Source organism: Callithrix jacchus, chromosome 5 (assembly GCF_049354715.1).
Source record: "Callithrix jacchus isolate 240 chromosome 5, calJac240_pri, whole genome shotgun sequence".
NCBI lineage: Eukaryota > Metazoa > Chordata > Mammalia > Primates > Cebidae > Callithrix > Callithrix jacchus.
In genome coordinates, this window is record NC_133506.1 from 41,914,902 (window position 1) to 41,932,496 (window position 17,595).

Below are 17,595 nucleotides of genomic sequence, written 5' to 3' on the forward strand. Positions count from 1 at the left end.
GGCTGGAGTGCAATGGCACAATCTTGGCTTACCGTAACCTCTGCCTCCCGGGTTCAAGAGATTCTCCTGCCTCCTCAGCCTCCCGAGTAGCTGAGATTACAGGTGCATGCGCCACCACACCTGGCTAATTTTGTATTTTTAGTAGAGATGGGGTTTCTCCATGTTGGTCACCCTGATATCGAACTGCCGACTTCAGGTGATCCGCCCTCCTTTGCCTCCCAAAATGCTGGGATTATAGGCGTGAGCCACCGCGCCCAGCCTCGTTTCGTTACTTTTAAAGGCTGAATAGTATTCCATTGTGTATGTATGTACCACATTTTTTATCCGTTCATTCATTGATGGACACTTAGATTGAGTCTATGACTTGGCTATTGTGAATGATGCTGCAATTAACGTAGGAGTGCAGCTGTCTCTTCCATATACTGATTTTGTTTCCTTTGGTTATGTACCCAGTAGTGGGGTTGCTGAATTATAAGGTAGTTCTATTTTTAATTTTTTGAAGAACCTCCATACTGTTTTCCATAATGTCTGTACTAATTTACATTCCTGTCGACAGTGCAAGAGTTCCCTTTCCTCCACATCCCTGCCAACACTTTTTATCTTTCATATGTTTTATCATAGCCATTCTAACAGGTCTGAGGTGATATCTCATTGTGGGTTTAATTTGCATTTCTCTCATGATTAGTGATGTTAAGCATTTTAAAAAATATACTTGTCCATTTTTATGTCTTCTTTTGAGATCTTTTGGATCTTTTGCCCATTTTTAATTCAGGCTCTGTGCTTTCTTACTATTGGATTGAGTTCCTTATATATTTGGGTATTAGCCCATTATCAGATGTATGGTTTACAATTTTTTTTCCCATTCTGTAGCTAGTCTTTTCACTCTTTTCTTTTTATTGACTTTGCAGGAGCGTTTTAGTTTGATGCAATTCCATTTGTCTGTTTTCACTTTTGCTCCTTGTGTTTTGGGGGTCATATGCAAAAAGTCATTGCTCAGACCGATGCCATGGCATTTTGCCATTTTCTTATAATAGTTGTATAGTTCTGGATCTTACATTTAAGTTGAATCCATTTTGAGTTGATTTTTGGCATATGATCTAATTTCTTTCACATGAATATCCATTTGTCTTAACACCATTTATTGAAAAGACTGTCCTTTCTCCATTATGTGTTCTTGGCATGTTCAATGACAATCAATTGACTGTTAAGTGTGTGGATTTATTTCTGGGCTCTCTATTCTGTTCCATTGGTCTGTGTGTGGGCTTTTATGCCAGTGGCATGCTGTTTTGATTATGATCACTTTGTAGTATATTTTGAAGTCAGGTAGTATGATGCATCAGGCTTTGTTCTTTTTACTCAAGACTGCTTTGACTATATGGAGTCTATTATGATTCTTCATAAATTTTAGAATTTTTTTATTTCTACAAAAAAAGTCAATGGAATGTTGATAGGAATTACATGTAATCTGTAGGACATTTTAACAATGTTAATTCTCCAGTTTTGTTACTTTTTTTTTTTTTGGTCTCTTATAAACAGTGCTGCAGTGACCAGGGTTATTCAGCCATCTTTGTACACATGAATGAGTGTTTCTGAGGACATGTGATATTGCTGAGTTGTAGATGACAAGCATTTTGAAATTTGACACCTCAGCCAAATTACTCTCCCAAAGTTTTGTGCCTGTTTACACTTCAGCCAAACTCGTGCCTCATTTTCCCGTATCTTCAACTTCATTGAGTTCAGGTGCTGGAACGTTCAATCAGGGGATGAAGTGGGAGGGTGCTCAGGTTCCAGACAGCAAGAACAGACACAGGGTAGGGTTGCGTTTGACAAGGAGCAGCAGTTCCACATGGCTGGAGCAAGTTGGCACTGGGGACAGGCTGGGAGCTGAAAAAACACGGACAGTGATCTGGTCCCAAAGGATTATTCTTGCTGGAAGAGAGGTGCTGTGAGCCTGGGGTGACTGACCAACCATGGCCCTTTGAGGCCTTGACCTCTGGCAGTAGAATAAGCAGCTGGACTCTGAGTAGAATAGCCAAGCAGTAAAGGAGAGGGAGGCTTCTACTTTTCAGCCCTTTCTGAGCCTGAAAGAGAACCTATGGCCTCTTCCTCATTTCCACCCATCAGTACCAGATGCCCATTCATTCATTTATTCACTAATTCATTCAATAAATATTTACTGAGTGGCTACTATGGGCCAGGCACTATGCTAGACCCTGGGGACAGAGCTGTAAACAAAATAGAGAATAATTATTACTGCCTTCATGGAGTTTATATTCTAGTGGGTGGAAACCGACAATAGACAAGTAAGGAAAATGTGACGTTGGCAGAGCTAACAGGTAATATGGAGTGAAATCAAGCAGGGAAGGGGGATGGGAAGAATGAATGTATCTGGAGTGCCAGGGACCACTCCAGTTTTTGCCTGTTGCCCTGGCATAACTATTATTAGCACTGCCACCTTTTTTCTTTTCTTTTTTTTTTTTTTTTAATGAGATGGAGTCTCATTCCGTTGCCCAGACTGGAGTGCAATGGTACAATCTTGGCTCACTGCAACCTCCACCTCCCAGGTTCAAGTGATTCTTGTGCCTCAGCCTCCCAAGTAGCTGGGGCCACAGGCATGTGCCACCACTACACCCGACCAATTTTTGGGTATTTTTAGTGGAGATGGGATTTCACCATGTCAGCCAGGCTGATCTTGAACTCCTGACCTCAGGTGATCTGCTTGCCTCGGCCTCCCAAAATGTTAGGATTACAGGCATGAGCCACTGCACTCAACTTAGTATCCCCTTTTTACTCTCAAAAGCATTCTGGTTTGGACGATATAATATATGGTTACCCTATGGGTAGTAGAATGGAAATGGGAGGGAGTGATGCAATTTTATTTTATGTTAGTATTTATTTTTATTTTAATTGAGACAGTGTCTTGCTCTGTTGCCCAGGCTGGAGTGCAGTGGTGCAACCTCCTGGGTCTCAAGCAATCCTCCTACCTCAGCCTCCCAAGTACCTGGGACCACAGGCATGTGAAAAAGATACCAAATTCATTCATTGTCTCTATGGTTACCAAATTCACCATGCTCAGCCAATTGTTATCATTTTTTGTAGAGACAGATCTCCCTGTGTAGTGCAGGTTGGTCACAAACACCTGGCCTCAAGTGATCCTCCTGCCTCACCCTCCCTCCTGATCTTCTGGGATTACACACATGAGATACCATGCCCAGGCTAATTTTAAATAAAATGGTTGAGAAAGTGTCAATGAAAAGGTGACATTTGAGCCTTGTGAATGGATTCCTGGGGGAAGATCTTTCCAGACAGGAGGGGCCTGAGAGAGGAAGTGTGCTTGACACGTTTGAGAAAGAGTGAGTTCTTTAACCTCTCTGTGCTTTAGTTTCCTCATCTGTAAAATAGGATTTTACATAACATCCACCTTGTAAGGTTTTTGTGATGATGAAATGTATAATGAGAGGTAAAACACATAGAACTGTGCTGGGCACATGATACTCACTTTGAAATGGAAGCTATTATTATGACGGGGTGTTTAGTACGATGACTATTACAATTGGACCCCCAGTATCCAACCACTACTCCTCATAAGGGAAAGGGCTTCACATTGCATGGTGTCTCAGGGAACACAGAAACCACCTCCCACTATCGATGCCTCTCCTTTGCCCTATCTTTGTGTGGCTTGCAACAAGAACCCTGACTTGTACCACTCCTGAGTGGAGGTGTGTTGTGGTTACTGTATTAATTAGCTAGGAAACAAAATAAACTGCTGTAAAAAAGTAACCGACAAATAGGGGCTTAAATATCCGGGAGTTTTATTTCTTGCTTATGTAACAGTTCAGATCTGTCATTCTCAACTTCTGGCTTCCTCCAGAGTCTATTCCACTTGTTGCCCTCTCCACGCAGCAAAAAGAGTGATGAGGATCAGGAAAAAGAGATCAACCAGCTAAGAACTTGGCCCAAGACACAGGTCACTTCCACTCTCATCCTATTGGCCAGAACATAGTCACATGAAGGTTGCAAAGGAAGCTGGGAAATGTATTCTTTAGCAAGGCAGCCACAGACTCAGCTAAAACCATAGGGGATTATTACTAAAAGGAAGTAGGAGAGCAATGATACTGGGGGACAATTAATAGATTGCAATGGTTTGATATTTTAAATTGCAAGTAACATCAGTCAGCTAATTAGCAATAAGTTGATTTATTATCTCACAAAATTTCAAGAGGTGTGGCCTGGTACGGTGGCTCATGCCTGTAATCCAAAACTTTGGGAGGCCAAGGCAAGTGGATCACCTGAGGTCAGGAGTTGCAGACCAGCCTGGCCAACATAGCAAAACCCCATCTCTACTAAAAATACAAAAAGTTAGCTGAGCATGGCAGTCTACACCTGTAGTCAGGAGTCTGAGGCAGGAGAATCACTTGAACCCAGAGGCAGAGGTTGCAGTGAGCCAAAATCACACCATTGCACTCCAGCCTGGGCAACAATAGTGAAATTCCAACTCAAAAATAAAATTTTCCAAGAGGTGGAAGGTCCCAGCTGTCATTAGATACCAAGGACACGGGGTCTTTTCATTCTTTTCCACCAGCCTCAGCATGTTGTTTTGGCCCTTATTCTTGTCACCTTATGATCTCAAGATGGCTACCAAAGTTCCACACATTATCTGAAGACACAAAAACATTTGGTTCAGGAAGAGGGGTAGTGCCTCCTATATGCTTCTCTTTATCTGGGAGAAAACCCTTTGCTGAAGTCTCTCCTCTCCCAGTCACACTTCCTGTAGGGCATTGGTCACAGTTGGCCCGTGTGTCTTTGCCTTAGCTAGGGAGGAAGCTGGAAAAGTGAGGATCTGGCATCTTCAGCCTCTGAAGATGGAGATGTGTTCTATAATCAATGAGGAAGGGAGCTGGGCATAGCTACTGGAAAGGCACCCACCAATGGCTGGCACACTGTGATGCACCCACCAACATCATTTCTCTGAATTTCAGTTTCATCATCTTCAGAATGGGGATAATTAGTTCTACTTTGGCAAGCACTTGTAAAAATTAAATAAGATGTTCAACATGAGGGTGCCTGGTGGATAGCAGACACTCCTTGTTTGTTCATTTTTCTTCCTTCCACCCCTCAGTCACTGGGGCCCTGTTTGAAATACCAAAGAAAAGCCCTTTGGTCTGAGGGTTGCTATGACACCAACGCCTTGGGCTCTTCACAAGGCAGTTCGCTTTTTCAAACATAAGACCCTTTATGTTGGTATAATGTGGTTTCTAGCACCTTTCATCAGCCCGATGGAAAGCTCAAAGCTCACCCAGGATCAATTCTATTTATAACTCAGTTTCCCAAGTTTGTGGCTTCATTATCATAATTGTTAGCGTCCACATAGTTGTTGCTATGGTGACCAAATTCATCTGAGGCCCTGCCTTAGAAATCTGCATGAAAACATATTTACATAGCCTGGGCTTGCTATGGTCAGACTAGATCTGGCTGCTGTGGCAGAAACTCCATTTAAAGCCTTTCAATGGCTCCCCACTGCACTCAGGTTAAGGATTCAATCCTTGATTTAGCCCAGGAGGCCCTGCATGAGATCCCTGCATCCTCTTCCAAACTCACCTCCCACAAAACTCCCCCTTCTCCTTGGTCTCTGCTTTTTTTTCTTTCTTTTTCATTTTTAAGAAACAGGGTCTCACTCTGTCACCCAGGCTGGAGTGCAGTGGCATGATCTCGGCTCACTGCAGCCTCAAACCTCCTGCTCTCAAGCGCTTCTCTGGCCTCAGCTTCCTGAGTAGCTGAGACTACAAGCATGAGCCACCACACCTGGCTAATTTTTGTATTTTTTATAGAAATGGGGTCTCACTGTGTTGCCCAGGATGGTCTCTAACTCCTAGACAATTGTACTCTCAAGAAACACCAGAATAGTGAGGTAAGCACAGGAAGGCAGCCAGTGAAAGGTGAGCCCATTTGCACTCTGGGCAACTAAAGCTGAATCCCGCTGGGGGACAGAAACCAGTGTAGATGACTCAGGCCTCAGACCCAAGGGGCAAGGGAGCCAGGTACTTAGACACTAGTCGTTGATTGAGGGTTGTTCCCAAGAGGTTATTTTCTCTGTGCTCCTGGCCTGCCACTGAGCAGCAGAGCAGGGGCAGAGAGAGGCCTAGACGCAGATGCCAGCTTGACTGTCAGCCACGTGCACTGAAGGGCAAGGCGGCCAGAGGACTGGGCGGAGCACTGCCAGTGACTGCCCAACAGGAATACATTTTGCATTATCCATCACCATGGTGGCTGCAAGTGACAGAAATGAGCTTAAATGCAAAAAGAAATGTATTTTAGATGCAGGTGGACCCACGGCCTCACACGATGTATCTGGCTGCCTCTCAACATTGCTTTCTTTTTCAAAGGCTTTATCCCCAAGAGTGCTCCCCTTCTCGTGATGAAATCCATGTCAACCAGTCCAGCAACCCCAGCAGAAAGGACAGACTCTTCTACATTAGTTTCTCATTGCTGCTGTAACAAATTGCCATTTATGCTTAGTAGCTTACATGACATTTGTTTGCTTTTTTTAAGATAAGGTCTCACTCTGTCACCGAGGCTGGAGTACAGTGGCACAATCAGGGCTCACTGTAGCCTCAACCTTTCCACATGCTCAAGCAATCCTCCTGCTGCAGCCCCCTGAGTAGCTGGGACTATGGGACTACAGGTGTGAGCCACCACGCCCTCCTATTTTTTTGTATTTGTAGTAGAGTTGGCCAGGTCTCTACTCAAGTAATCTGTCTGCCTTGGACTCAAGTAATCTGTCTGCCTTGTCCTCCCAATGTGTTGGGATTACCGGCATGAGCCACCAAGCCCAGCCTTAAATGACATTTATTATCTTACAGTTCTAGAGATCAGAAGTCTGAAATGGGTCTCACTGGGGTGAAATTAAGGGGTCAGCAGGGCTGTGTGCCTTTCTGGGGGCTTTGGGGGGAGAATCTGTTTACCTGCCTTTCTAGTTTCTAAAAGCTGCCCACATTCTTTGGCTGATGGCCCCCTTTCTTCTGTCTTCAAGGCCAGCAACATCCAGTCAAGTCCTTCTGTGTAAGGACATTCTGTGTTGCCATAAAGAAATACCTGAGGCTGGGTGATTTATAGAGAAAAGAGGTTTATTTTGGCTCATGGTTCTGCAGGCTGTAGAAGTGTCACACCAGCATCTGCTTCTGCTGAGGCCTCAGGACGCTTGCAATAATGGCAGACGTGCCACATGGTGAGACAGGGAGCAAGAGGGAAGGAAGGAGGTGCCAGGCTCTTTGAAGAACCAAATCTCACAGGGACTAATATAGCAAGAACTCACTCATGAACACACAGAGGGCACCAAGCCATTCATGAGGGATCTGCCCCCATGACCCAAACATCTCCCAGTAGGCCCCTCCTGCAATATTGGGGGTCATATTTCAGCATCAGATTTGGGGGGAACGCACATGCAAACCATATCCCCTTCTCAGGCTGCCATCTCCCAGCTCTCCTCAGCTGCCTCCTTCTTCCACTTTTAAGGATCCTTGTGATTACATTAGACACACCTGGCTAATCCAGGATAATCTCTCCAAAATCTGCTAGCTAGCAAATTTATTTATTTATTTATTTTGAGGCAAAGTTTTAACTTATTCTGCCCCCGAGACTGGAGTGCAGTGGCCTGATCCCTGTTCACTGCAACCTCTGTCTCCTGGATTCAAGCAATTCTCCTGCCCTGGCCTCCCGAGTAGCTGAGACTACAGATGTGTGCCACCATGCCTGGCTAATTTTTATATGTTTAGTAGAGATGAGGTTTCACCATGTTGGCAAGGCTGGTCTTGAACTCCTGACCTCAAGCAATCCACCCACCTCAGCCTCCCAAAGTGCAGGGATTACAGGTGTGAGCCACTGCACCCACCCTAACAACTTTAATTCTATCTGCAACCTGAATTCCCCTCTGCCATGTGGCCTAATATATTCACAATTTCCAGAGATGAGAATAGGAACATCTTTGTGGATTATTTTGCCCACTACACTTTTTTTCCCCAACAGTCCTAGCAAAAATCCCAAGATCAATTTTCATTGGTCTGCCTTGGGTCACATGACTGCTTCTGGACAGACCCACTGTAGATAAAACAATGGAAAAGACTGATTGGCCAGATCTGGGTCATGTGGAAAGGGGAGGTGGGGCCACCCCCATTGGAATTCACATGGAGAGTGGAGGAGCTATGGCTTGGAAAATCTCAGTGGGCTTTCTAGGAAAAGGGATAATGAATACCAGGCAGGCAAAAGTCAGAGATACTCACTGCAGGTCGGCAGGCCAGAATTTCCTGTTGTAGGAAGGAGCTGATACATGTTTAGAATTATAATGTTGAGTTTTAAGTTAAAAGAAAATTTCGGCACTGTTCGGGGTGGTAACAAACCTCCATTACCACAAACCTACAATAAATATAACCACATACATCGCCTCTTCCACGACTCCAAAGTTGTAAGAAAAATGGATCAACTGTTATAGGAATTAAGACTTGAGCAGTGATAGGGAATTAGGCAAGAGTACAGGGAAAAAAGCAGGAAATGATCAGGAGAAATTTCAGCCTTCTCCATCTACCCTACTCCTAGAATCCAGCTCCAGAACATTCGATTTCCCTTTATATGAGTGTAGTGGCATAATATTTGTTTAATTATGATTTTTTAAAACTACGTCTTTATTCCATTACTGTTAAAACATACTAGAAATGATTTGTTCATTTGTGAATAATAGAAAAACTCAGAATAGCAGTGACTCAAACAATCAAGCAGTTTATCTTTGAAGTATAGCGATAGTGGGGTCAGGGCTGAAATGGTGGATAACGGAGTTAGGAACCCAGATTTCTGCTGTGGGGTTGCTCTGCTGGGTTCAGTTTCTACTCTCAAGGTCTCATGGCACAAAATGGCTTCTGGAGCTCTATCAATCATAACTGCATTCTGGCTGGCTTTAAGGACACTTCCAATAAATTGCATACCGTGCCTATGCTTGTATCCATAATCATTATGCTACATGCATCCATTCAACCCAGTGGTTCTCAAATGGAAGAGATTTTGCCTCCCAGGGAACGTTTGGCAATGCGAGGAGCAAGGAGTGTGCTGCCATCTAGTGGGAAGAGGCCAGTGATACTGCTAAACATTCTGCAGTTCACAGGGCAGCTTCCTACGTCATTCAGTCCAAAATGTCAATAGTGCTGAGGTTGAGAAACCTGGTTTAACCTTTCTGAGCCTCAGTTTCCTCAGCTGTAAAACACGATGAATTATACAGGACTCATGAGTTCATACGGAACTCAAATTTGATCAGTCACGTGAAGATTTTACAAACAAAGGCACTACTTAGGGGACAAATCTGTGATTGTTTCAAATCAGCTGAGTAGCGTTCAGTAAGAGTGGAGCAGGCAGAGCAGGGATAAAGGACTATTTGCAACGATTCAAGCCTAGCATTTGGGAGCCAGAAGGGAAGGGATGGTGCTGTACCCCAGAGAGGGTAACCGTGGAGCTGTCACCATCCTTGAGCCCCAGGGGTGAAGAAAGGAGTAAAAGGAGAAAGTCATAGAAAAGGCTGTTTGGAGAGGAACAATGAGCATTGCACTAGGAGACAGAAGGCCTGGGTCACGCAGTCTTGCAGAAGCCCTCAAAAGCCCTGCCCACCTCTCATCCCCTCTGTCCCCCTCTCCTGTTTCTCTCCCCCTCACTCTGCTCCAGTCATCCTGGCCTCCCTGCTCTTCATCAGACACACATCCACCTCGGGGCTCTGGCACTGCTGTTTCCTCTGCCTGGAATGCTGGTCCCACAGGTATCCTGCCCATTCTCTCATCTCATTCAGGTCTTCACCCAAGTGTCACCTTCTCACTGAGGACTTCCCGAACCACGTGATTAGGAATTGTCACACTGCCATTCCTCTTGCAACTTTGATCCTCTTTCCCTGCTTATTTTTCTCCATATTGTTTATCCTTATCTGGCACACTATACATTTCACGTATTTATCTTGTATTGTACTGTATTTTACAGATTGAGCTGTTATCTGTCTCCCTTTATTGAATGTAAGCTCCATGGAGACAAGAGTTTTTCTCTGTTTTGATCATTTCTCGGTTCCCAGTACTTAGATAAGTTCTCAGCTAAATACTCAATAGATAGATACCTGTTGAATTAAAAACTTAACATAAGAATGAATTTATTCATTCATGAAATTAATTGTTCATGAATCTCATTAATTATCCTAAAGTAACTGAATCAGTAAACCCCTCCTCTTCCATGTGAATCAGAACTCTCATTAGCATACTCCACTAACTCCCAGTCTGGCCAATGAGAATCAGTTCTGAGACTTTGATAGGAGCTCTTTGAAAAGAGAAGCTCTCTTTATACCTAGGAAAATAAACTGAGAGAATGTGAATCTGAGACTGCCCGGTAAACCTGCTTGAGAGGGAACCCCAATTAAAAGAAGCAAAGAGAATCAGAGAGATCTGATGAAACCATTTAAGCCTGGATCCAGCCATGCCTGAAGCAGATTTTTTAAAATATACATTAACCAATAAATACCTTTTTTTCTTAAGCTGCTTTGAGTTAGGTCTCTGTCACTTGCAACTGAAAGCATCCTGACCGCCAGGATAAGACATGTGGAGACGAGATGATTTGCAGACAAACGAGAGAACCAGCCAAATTGCAGACATGGGAAAGAACAGCACAGATCCTGGGAAAGAAATAAAGATTTTTCTGTGCCTCTGAGGTTTTATGGGATTTTTTGTTGTTGTTCTGTTTATTTGCTGTGTAGCAATCTTGTGGCAAGTTAACCACGACAAATACCATGTGGCAAATGGAATCTGTCTGGCCCAACATCATCCTTTCCAATGCCCCAGTCAGGTTTAGAGGTGCTTCGCTACTCTGGGCAGCATGTGGCACATGGGGGAACCTTTGTGGAGGTTGTCTGTGTCCTATCCACTTAACTTGATATGGATTCTGGTGACCTCTGGGTTGTATCCAGTTTGCTAACACATTGTTTTAAAACATAATATCTCTTGCTTCATAAAAAAAAAACTCAGGAAAGTTCACATTCCTATAATGAAAAATGTTAGCACTGGGCCTACATTCCTACCTAGCCAGCCTGCTGAGCTCTGCCCAGCTGCCCCTGTTAGTCTTTTCACTGGGGACGGCGGGGGCAGGAACAGGGTCTTACTTTGTCACCCAGGCTGGAGTGCAATGGCAAAATCTCGGTTCACTGCAACCTCCACTTCCTGGTTCAAGTGATCCTCCAGCCTCAGCCCTCTCAGTAGCTGGGACCACAGGCACAAGCCACCATGCCCGGCTCATTTTTGTATTTTTGTAGGGACAGGGTTTTGCCATGTTGCCCAGGCTGGTCTCAGACTCCTGAGCTCAAAGCAATCCTCCCACCTCCACCTCCCAAAGTGCTAGGATTATAGCAGGCATGAGCCACCACATCTGGCCCCTGTCAGTCTTGACCTGTGGTTGTCAAACTTTCTCTGTAAAGACCAGATAGTAAATATTTAAAGCATTGTGGGCCAAACCATCATATCTATTACAAATACTCCATACCATCATGTCTGTTACAACTGCTCAACTTTGCAGTTGTAGTGCAAAAGCAACCGTGGACAATATGGAAATGCACAAGCATGACTGTGTTCCAATAAAACTTTATAGACAAAGTCAACTGGTTGTAGTCCGCTGACTTCTGCCCTGAAGTACAGCCTTCAGCTTGCCACAATCCTCACCACTCCACACTGTCTTATGCCTGACTCACTTCCCTCATTTATAAGACCTGAGTGGGCCCTGTAGGCATTTGAATGTGCAGCCTCTAATCTAAGTTCTTTTTAAGGTTAGAGAGTGGGGAACAAAAACCAGGCAGTCTTGTAAGCTGGCTGCTTGGGTGAACAAGAGGAAGGCAAGATCCTTCAACAGTTATGATTTAGCAACTAGAATTGTGATATAGCTGGCCTAGAGTTAGAACCTGTACAATGCCATTTTATAAAATGACAAAACTGTTTCCATTCTCCCTACAATGACTGCTAACCTTGGCTTGTGTAAACTGCTAGTTTGCAGAATGCAAAGAGGTAAAGCTGCGTACCTTCTCTTATCTGTAACTACCAGAATTGCTGGCCTTTGTTTACCAGTAATAACCAGAATAAGCACCCCCAGGTAATTCCATCCTGGCACCAAGTAACTAAAACATCTGTGGACCCCCACACCTGCCCAGATAATGTATAAACTAATGTTTATCTTGACTTCTGTAAACCACTTAAGTAACCATCGGAATGACAAAAGTCCCCTAACCCTTAGAATGTCCGGAGCCCCTCACCCTCGTCTCGGCCCAGGAGGTGATTTACAGCCCTCGAAATGTCTGAAGCGTTTCATCCCCATCCCCACTCCTCACCCCCACTCCCAAGGTGGTTTTGCGGGTGTCAAAAGGTCTTGTCACCCTTCTTTCTCTGCCATGGGTTGGAGAGACGTGAGTCCTCCGTGGTCGCCGGCAATAAACCCTGCAATTTGGCATACTTTTGTCTTGGTGTTGACTTTCTATGCTCAGTCCGATATAACAGAAGATGCTAGGCCTATCTCTAGATGTTTATCCTGAACCAAAACACTGGGGATACAGAAGAGAAAAAGGGAGATTTAAAAAAATTCCCAGCCAGGTGTGATGACTCATGCCTGTAATCCCAGCGCTTTGGGAGGCCAAGGCAAGTGGATCAGTTGAGCCCCAGAGTTTGAAACCAGACTGGGCAATATGGCAAAGCCCCATTTTGTCAGAAAATACAACAAAATTAGTCCACTGTGGTGGTGCACGTTTATAGCCCTAGCTACTTGGGAGGCTGAGGCAAGAGGATCACTGGATCCTGGGGAGGTCAAGGCTGCAGTGAGCTGTGATTGCTCTACTATACTCCAGCCTAGGCAAGAGCACAAGATCTGTCTCAGAAAAAAAAAAACAACAACAAATCCCATTCATGGAGCTCCATTTTAAGGGAGAAGACAGGAAATAAGTACATGAGAGATATAATGTGTTAAGGATAATAGATATGTCCTTATCTTAATTGTGATGGTGGTTTCACAGGTATAAATGTGTGAAAATTTGTCAGACTATACACTTGAAGCATGTGCAGCTTATTATATGTTAAGTTTAGCCTAAAGCTGCCTCCTTACTTATTTCTAGTTTAGCCTAAAGGTTTCTCTGAACAAAACGTCCTGTGACCTAACTAGATGTGTGTAAACAGACTACAACGAACTCTTGTACCAATCACTAAGTTTTGGTCAATCAATGGTGGCCAACTGTTCAAACTGTTTTCAAACTAGACAAATGCCAAGCTGTAACCAACCCAATCGTTTCTAGACCTCACTTACATTTTCTCTATGTCACTTTCTTTTTTCTGTTCATAAATCAGCCATACCGTAACACCTATTCTGGTTCGGGGGCTGCGCAATTCACAAATTAACCTCTGCTCAATGAAACTCTGTTAAAGTTTTTCTTTTAACATGTCAATAAAGCTTTTTTTTTGTATTTTTATAAAAGATGAAATGAAGAAAAAAACACTGCTTATCTAGAAAGATACAAAAATGTAACTAGGTTTTTGTTTGAGCCTTGTTCCAAATATGTATTATTTTTAACGTATGATGTTCTTTAATGTGACATACATTGCTATTTTAATAACGAGCTCCGTTTTTTGTTAAAAAAAAAAAGATATACAGTGTATCAGATGGTGATAAATGCAACAGACAGAAATATGCAAAGAAGAGATATATAGAGAGTTGGGAGGTGATTATAAATGGTAAATGAGAAGACAGAGAAAAACAGTAATTAAGATCTCATAGTGGCCGGGTGAGGTGGCTCACACCTGTAATCCCAGCACCTTGGGAGGCCAAGGCAGGCAGATCACTTGAGGCCAGGAATTCGAGACCAGCCTGGCCAACATGATGAAACCCTGTCTCTACTAGAAATACAAAAATTAGCTGGACATGGTGGCAGGCACCTCTAATCTCAGCTATTTGGGAGGCTGAGGCAGGAGACTCTCTTGAACCCAGGAGACAGAGGTGGCAGTCAGCCAAGATCACGCCACTGCACTCCAGCCTGAGTAACAGAGTGAGACTTTGTCTCAAAAAAAAAAAACAAAAAAGATCTCCAAGTAAGCTGACTGTGGTTGTGACTATAACAGGTCTGTTGCCTGAAGCAGGGCAAGTCAATACACCAATACAAAGGGTTGCAGCAGAGAAAGAATTAAAACATCTAGGGCAGCCGAATGAGGAGACAGAAGGAAACCTAAAATCCACCTCCTGGAGGAGTTTGAGTCTTGGGGTTTTAAGGGTTTTAGAGTGGGCTGAGGTGTAGGGATTATTATTTGGTCAAAGAATACAGGGTGAAATTGCAGGACAGGGAGATTTTTAAAAACACATTCTTAGGCTGATTCAGTTCCCTGTGGGGGTCTTCAAACTGGTTGGCATCTGCTGGTCCACTGGAATTCAGGATCTGAAGAACATCTGAAGCAATTCCTACACAAAGAGCCCATCTAAGGTCAGAAATCCTATCTAGAGGAACAATGTGTTGAAAAGGCAGTGTCTAGTGCCACGTGACTTTCAGTTACAATGAAGGAGCCAAAGTGCAGCCAAATTAATGCTCAGTTATAACGATATTTCCGCCCAGAGCCCAGCATGGAATTCTCATTAACCCTAGGAGGACAGTTTCATGGTGGCACATGCCTGTAGTCCCAGCTACTCAAAAGACTGAGGCAAGAGGATCACTTGAGCCAGGAGTGAGAGGCTGTATGGCACTATTGTCATACCTGTGAATAGCCACTGCACTCAAGCCTGGGCAACATAGTGAGACTCCGTCGCAAAAAATACAAAATAAAATCTCAGAGCAGAATCCACTTACAAAACAAACTCTAAATGTGCAAGTTATACTCCCTTTCTCAGCCCTAATCCAACCCTCCATCGTGCTCCCCCCTCCTCACTCCTGCTAAATGTCAGGGCTGCCGCCAGCTGAGTTTAAGCTCCACGCCCTCCTACATGATTCACAGCTGAAGCCTCCTTCTGGCTCTTGCTGTCTTCATCCTGCCGCTTCTGATCCATCCCGACAGCCACAGGGAAGTGCAGTTGTTCCTGGTCTGTTCCTTGTTAGCTGTGTCAAAAGACAAAATCATAACAAGTTTAAAGATCTCAGTTGGCTTTATTTGCAGTTCTAAAATCAGGCAACACTTCATTTCCTCAAATAGAATAAGTGTTCCAATAAGCTGAGCAGCAGAGGTTGGCTTTATAAAGACAGAGAAGGACTGAAGAAAGCAGAAATGAAGAACAAAAAGTCTATTAGTTACTTTAGACAGAGCAATAGAAAAATAAGTCGTTAACGTCCAGTTACTTTAGGTTACCTTTTTTAGTGGAAGGATTAAAGCAGAGGAACTTCATCATCACGTTGATTGAAGATTTAAGCTGGCCTGTTTGGGAAATGGGCGGTTCTCTCTCTTTCTCCTGATTTCTGGAAAGGTCAGAGAACAACTTAGTTTAGGTTTGTGACCTGGAACTCTAGCATGGGTGACTCCATTTTGATTTTCAGTCTGTTCTGTTGGAGCGCAGGAGCTCAGTCCAAAACAATGGTTGGTAAGGTTGCCAGATTCAGCAAAAACAACAAATAGTGTGCCCAGTTAAACGTGAATTTCAGATAGACATCAAATAATTTTGTAGTAAAAGTATGTCCCATGTTTATCTGAAATTCACATTTAACTGGGCATACTGTATTTTATCTAAATTCTGTGTCACTCCCCAAGAAATCAACTTGGGTTCTGAGGCCATCTGTAAAAGGAAGTTTAGTAAAGTGGCTTTTTAAGGGATTGTTTTTTAAATCAGAGAAACTCCTTTTTCCATGACAGACCCCCAAGCTAATGAATAGGCTTTTAAAGTAGTGAGTGAGAGGTTCATAACTCTTAGAGACAGACATTGGTTAGAAGGGCTTTTCAGCAAAGCCCTATAATCACCTAATGGGTTCTTCCTGCTCACTGCACAGACAAAACCAGTTCACTGAGACTGCAGTATTGCGTAGAGATAGAGTTTAATTAATGCAGAGCTAGCCAAGTGGGCTAAGTGGAGTTATTACTCAAATCAGTCTCTCTGAAAACTTCAGAAGCCATGGTTTTTATAAATAATGTGGTGGGCAGGGAGCTAGGGAATGGGTGCTGCTGATGGTTTGGGGGTGAAATCATTGAGATGGAAAATGGCCCCATGCACTGAGTCTGCCTCTAGATGGAGACCACAGGACCCATCGAGTCATCAATCTTCAGTTCAGAGGGGGTCCGCTGGTTGCCAGGATGTAAAAATATGAAAACCATCTCAAAAGATGACTGTTACATTCTACAATAGTGATGTTATCTACAGGAGCAATTGGGAAAATTACAAACCTTGTGACCTCTGGCCACATGACACCCGAGCAATAGAAATTATAGAAACTACCCCTGCATGTTAGCATAATTCAGGCCCATCCCATAATCTGAACCTCATGGCCTTTTATTCATTTTACAAAGGTGGCTTCAGTCCGTGAGCAAGGAGGGGGTTAGTTTTAGGGAGGGATTATTACCAGCCTTACTTCAAAGTTAAAATAAAAACTAAATTCCTCCAATGGTAGCTTGGCCTATGTGCAAGAAATCAGTAAGTGAAGAGAGGTAGCCTGTGAGATTAGAGGCAGAATGGAGTCAACCATGCCAGATTTCTCTCACACTCTAATCTTTGCAAAGACATTTTCAGTCCCTTACGATTACATTAAACTGAAGTTAGATACTACTCTCACTGCTTTCTCAGCTTCTGATGCTTAACTGTTCAGGGGCTGAAAGAGAGATTCAAGGCCAAGGGTGATAAGCCTCCCAGTGTCCATGTAGATATAATGGAATCCCTACTTTCTCCTAGAGATGATCCATCTCGTTTTTCTAATCAAGATAATTAATAATAAAATGTATATTCGTTATTTATCACTGTGTAACAAATTACCCCCAACATTTAGTGGCTTAAAGAAACAAACATTATCTCATGCCTTCTAGGATAAATAGTTTGCCTTCTAGGATAAAGAATTTAGCATAGCTTAGCTCTGAGCAAGAGCTTAGAGACTTGCAAGGTTGAAATCAAGGTGTCAGCCAGGACTAGAGTCACCTCCAGGCTAGGCTGAGGGAAGATTCACATCCAAGCTCACCACAAGCTTGTTGGTCAGATTTAGCTCCCTAGGAGCTGTTGATCTAAGAGCTTTAGTCCCTCACCGGCTATTGCCTGGAGGCATTAGCTACGTGATTCAATAGCTTCGTGCCATGTGGGCCTCTCCATTGGGAAGCTCAAAACTTGGCAGATCAAAGCCTTCAGCAGAGCAAATGAATGAGGGATCTTGAGACCTAACAACACAGAAATCACCATCATTTATAACCTAATCCGAAAATGACATCCACCACATTTGCCGTATTCTATTCCTTAGAAGTAAATTGCTAAGTGATACTTCTTGTGACATCTAGAAGGGAAGGGGATGCCACTAGGCCAGGAATACCAGTAGGGTCTCTGGGTAATTGGACTTCTTACATGAAGGCTCAGGGCTTCAGGTGCCAGTGTTCCAATGATCTAGCCTCGGAAGTAACA